The following is a 5632-nucleotide window of genomic DNA, read 5'->3' on the forward strand; positions in this document are numbered from 1 at the left end:
ATTAATATTGATTACTGCGTTGGGTTAAGCGCCTGCAAGAAATGCATTCCACTGTACTTGTGCAGGTGACATTGAAACTCGAACGTTCATATTTACTTTGGCAACTGCTTTTTATGAGGATAATTACAGACCACAGACCACCTGAAAGCAGGTTTTTTTTTGCTAAATTTAGGAGCATTAAGAGCATGTTCTGATGATATTCCTGTTTATTAACAACTCTTCATTAATAAATATTGCTCTTGGGATTGTTGTTAATCTCTCTTAATTGTTTCTGTGTATGTTTTCATGATATGATTGATTGTTTAGAATGCTCACCAGTAGCCCAAATAGAGATGATTTGACTTCCTGCTGTAGCAGAAGCTGAGATGTAAAATAGGGAAGTTGTTTTTCTTCTCAATCTATCTGCACATCATCACGTCTTGTATTATTGTGTTTCACCTTGAACCTGTCCCATAAGGCACCCTATTCTCTATGTAGTGCACTACATGGGATGCACACGTGCCTCACTTTGTTGTTATTGAACAGGTCACCACCCCAGTAGTGAAAAAGAAGAGAATGGGAGCGTTCCTGGCCGACAACATTGCAGACGTCTGCAAGATCTATTTCAACCTGGATAGGTATTTAACCTATTAGTAACTGGCATTTGGGACGCACATTAACATGATGTGTGACAACAACAACTGGATTCACTGGAACAGTTCAGGCCTAGTTCCTATTGTCAGGTAGGAGCCAACATGCTAGATGTCTGTTAGACCTCTCCCCTATAAAACTGGTGTGTGTGTGGGGGGGGGGGGGGGGGGGGGGGGCTCCTATCGTGGAAAGATGCATTTCCTTCCGTCCACACTGTTTCCCCCTTAGCTCATCTGAAAGAATGTAATAGGAGAGAGTTATATAGAACTCTACATAGACCACCAGATGGCAATGTGAAGCTATTGACACATTATCCCCTAATCCCTACAGCTAATGACACATTATCCCCTAAACCCTACAGCTATTGACACATTATCCCCTGAACCCTACAGCTATTGACACATTGTCCCCTAATCCCTACAGCTAATGTCACATTATCCCCTAATCCCTACAGCTATTGGCACATTATCCCTTATCCCTACAGCTATTGACCCATTATCCCCCAATCCCTACAGCTAATGACATATTATCCCCTGAACCCTACAGTTAATGACACATTATCCCTAATCCCTACAGCTATTGACACATTATCCCTAATCCCTACAGCGAATGACACATTATCCCCAATCCCTACAGCTAACGACACATTATCCCCAATCCCTACAGCTATTGACACATTATCCCTAATCCCTACAGCGAATGACACATTATCCCCAATCCCTACAGCTAATGACACATTATATCCTCATCCCTACAGTTAATTACACATTATCCCCTAAACCCTACAGCTAATGACACATTATCCCCTTATCCTTACAGCTATTGACACATTATCCCTAATCCCTACAGCGAATGACACATTATCCCCAATCCCTACAGCTAATGACACATTATCCCCTAATCCATACAGCTAATGACACATTATCCCCTCATCCCTACAGCTAATGACACATTATCCCCTAATCCATACAGCTAATGATACATTATCCCCTAATCCCTACAGCTATTGACACATTATCCCCAATCCATACAGCTAACGACACATTATGCCCAATCCCTACAGCTATTGACACATTATCCCTCAATCCGTACAACTAGTGACACATTAACCCCCAATCCCTACAGCTCCAGTCATTTCACAATCGGAGAGAGGGAGAGAAGTGGATAATAGCTGGGGCAAGTGGATGACATTTTGAATTGAAATCCAGCCCTGAGCGTAGTAGAGCGATAGGTTTGTCCAGTGTGCAGAATGCATACAGATGCTTAGGTTGGTTTACCTGTAAATCCTGTGCAGGGACAGGGGCTTGGCAGTACTACAAGGTAAGGTGGGCTGAGTAGCAAAGGCAATGCAAAGACAGCACATGAGAAGGAGGGAATGAATATGAGTGGAATGATTTCTCCTGTCCATACACCACCATCACAGCAGAGCCAACTTTACTCAGCTGAGAGCAAAACCTCTCACCAAAATCATCAATTCAACTGTAGTGAGTGACTGAGCTCTCCATTGGGTAAGAACATTTTGGATGGAGCACTAGCTGGATGAGAGATATTTTGCATTGTAAATCAAGACATTTTGCATAGTGCCCCTACTGTTTAGCAATGGACAAATGAAGAGACGAAAAGCACACCAGAGGCAGCAAGGTTCCAGCCAGTGCCTCAGTGAGAGAGAGCCAAGAGAAGAGCAGCAAAGCAGTGGAGGTGGTACAGGGCCCCAAACAAAATATTGTAAAAGAGAACAGAAGTGTTAGACACCTTCTATGATATTGACACATTAGAATTGTTCTCTTTAGGCTTGAAAGAGAAAGTACATAATGAATGTCTAGTGTTTCTACTGGTATTCAAATAGTATTATTCAATATTCAAATTTGGTATTCAAATAGTTACCACCAAATGGTGTGTCCGCTTATCTTTTGTGTGATCTATGTATGGCCATTATACCACGGCTGTTCTTATGCATGATGTAAAGTGCCTGGATACATACAATGGATATATTGGCCATTTATCACAAACCCCAGAGGTGCCTTACTGCTATTATAAACTAGTTACCAACGTAATTAGAACAGTAAAAATATTTTGGGGGTCATACCTGTGGTATAACGTCTGATATACCACGGCTTTCAGCCAATCAGCATTTAGGGTTCAAACCACCCGGTTTATAAACAAAAGTAACTGTCACGGTTTAACAGCCCATATCTTTAACATTAGTCTAGCTGCTTAGGGTACGCCATTACCCCTCTCCCTGGGCACGTTAAATGTTTTTTTTAAATTGTCTTTGTCTCATCTCATTCACTGATATGAACTGATGTAGAAGAAACTGGACAGGCAAAAGCAAATTCCTTGTGGACAACTGTCTTGTTGCATTTACCTACCCAGTGTTTTCATATCCCTGTGTATACGAACCAGATAAGACAGATTAACCTATTTCACACTATTGAGACACCACCATGTCCTCCTCTGTAGGTCTCAGCGGGTTTGGCCCAGCTCGGCAGAGTGGTTCCCCTGCGGCCTGTTCCATCAAATGATGCAAGACTTCCTGTCGTCTCGGCTGGAAGCGATAGGCTATAGTGCCCTCTGCAGTGGTGGTCTGGTCAAGGCGCCGAGCGAGGAGGTGAGGATGGTGGGTCCTGCCTGCTTCAGGCTGGTGTGTACTATGACCCTGGGGCAGCAGGGAGATGGAGGAGTGCTGGTACTGGCTAGTCTTGGATCTCGAGACATACACCTGTGTTTCCCCACACTTACCGGAGCAGAGAGATGTTCTGTACCACCAATCTGCTTGTTGTGTGCTGTAAAGTAGGCCCTAATCCAATGGATGAAAGTGGTCAGACAAAAAGCTAAGGCATACAGTATCTGCTTTCCAGATGGCACCCTATTCCTTACATCAGGGGTGGTCAAACTGCATAGGGCCCCATGGGTCCTTGTCGAAAATAGTGCACTAAATAAGGATAAGGGTCCCATTTGGGATGCAACCCCTGGACCAGAGGTCATCAGCACCAGTCACCTGGTGCTGTCTGTCCAGTTTGTATGCAAGACTCCTTTTCCCTTGTCATATTTGATGTGTATATATTTTATATGCATACAAATTGTTAGTTTATATATTTGTTGTGTTACTGGTTCTTCTTTTGAACACATCTCCACTTTGTGACAGTCAGGGGTGGTAGTAGATGAGAGTATTTGAGAGTTCAGCGAGTGCGAGATCTATGTGTGTGGAGTGTGAGAGTTAGTCTGGGTGGCTGATGATCCTCAAAACTAGAGAATGACCCTGCTTTAGGTAGTATCCAAATGACCCTGCTTTAGGTAGTATCCAAATGACCCTGCTTTAGGTAGTATCCAAATGACCCTGCTTTAAGTAGTATCCAAATGACCCTGCTTTAGGTAGTATCCAAATGACCCTGCTTTAGGTAGTATCCAAATGACCCTGCTTTAAGTAGTATCCAAATGACCCTGCTTTAAGTAGTATCCAAATGACCCTGCTTTAGGTAGTATCCAAATGACCCTGCTTTAGGTAGTATCCAAATGACCCTGCTTTAGGTAGTATCCAAATGACCCTGCTTTAGGTAGTATCCAAATGACCCTGCTTTAGGTAGTATCCAAATGACCCTGCTTTAAGTAGTATCCAAATGACACTGCTTTAGGTAGTATGCAAATGACCCTGCTTTAGGTAGTATCCAAATGACCCTGCTTTAGGTAGTATCCAAATGACCCTGCTTTAGGAAGTATCCAAATGACCCTGCTTTAAGTAGTATCCAAATGACCCTGCTTTAAGTAGTATCCAAATGACCCTGCTTTAGGAAGTATCCAAATGACCCTGCTTTAGGTAGTATCCAAATGACCCTGCTTTAAGTAGTATCCAAATGACCCTGCTTTAGGAAGTATCCAAATGACCCTGCTTTAGGTAGTATCCAAATGACCCTGCTTTAGGTAGTATCCAAATGACCCTGCTTTAGGTAGTATCCAATGCTTTAGGTAGTATCCAAATGACCCTGCTTTAAGTAGTATCCAAATGACCCTGCTTTAAGTAGTATCCAAATGACCCTGCTTTAGGTAGTATCCAAATGACACCACCATATCCAAATGACCCTGCTTTAAGTAGTATCCAAATGACCCTGCTTTAAGTAGTATCCAAATGACCCTGCTTTAGGTAGTATCCAATATGACCTTGCTTTAGGTAGTATCCAAATGACCCTGCTTTAGGTAGTATCCAAATGACCCTGCTTAAAGTAGTATCCAAATGACCCTGCTTTAGGTAGTATCCAAATGACCCTGCTTTAGGTAGTATCCAAATGACCCTGCTTTAGGTAGTATCCAATGCTTTAGGTAGTATCCAAATGACCCTGCTTTAAGTAGTATCCAAATGACCCTGCTTTAGGTAGTATCCAAATGACCCTGCTTTAAGTAGTATCCAAATGACCCTGCTTTAGGTAGTATCCAATGCTTTAAGTAGTATCCAAATGACCCTGCTTTAAGTAGTATCCAAATGACCCTGCTTTAGGTAGTATCCAAATGACCCTGCTTTAGGTAGTATCCAAATGACCCTGCTTTAGGTAGTATCCAAATGACCCTGCTTTAGGTAGTATCCAAATGACCCTGCTTTAGGTAGTATCCAAATGACCCTGCTTTAGGTAGTATCCAAATGACCCTGCTTTAGGTAGTATCCAAATGACCCTGCTTTAAGTAGTATCCAAATGACCCTGCTTTAGGTAGTATCCAAATGACCCTGCTTTAGGTAGTATCCAAATGACCCTGCTTTAGGTAGTATCCAAATGACCCTGCTTTAGGAAGTATCCAAATGACCCTGCTTTAGGTAGTATCCAAATGACCCTGCTTTAGGTAGTATCCAAATGACCCTGCTTTAAGTAGTATCCAAATGACCCTGCTTTAGGTAGTATCCAAATGACCCTGCTTTAGGTAGTATCCAAATGACCCTGCTTTAGGTAGTATCCAAATGACCCTGCTTGCTTTGTAGAGTGGGAAAACAGGAAGAAATAAAACAACGGAGAAGAAG

Source organism: Oncorhynchus kisutch, linkage group LG4 (genome assembly GCF_002021735.2).
Source record: "Oncorhynchus kisutch isolate 150728-3 linkage group LG4, Okis_V2, whole genome shotgun sequence".
Lineage (NCBI taxonomy): Eukaryota > Metazoa > Chordata > Actinopteri > Salmoniformes > Salmonidae > Oncorhynchus > Oncorhynchus kisutch.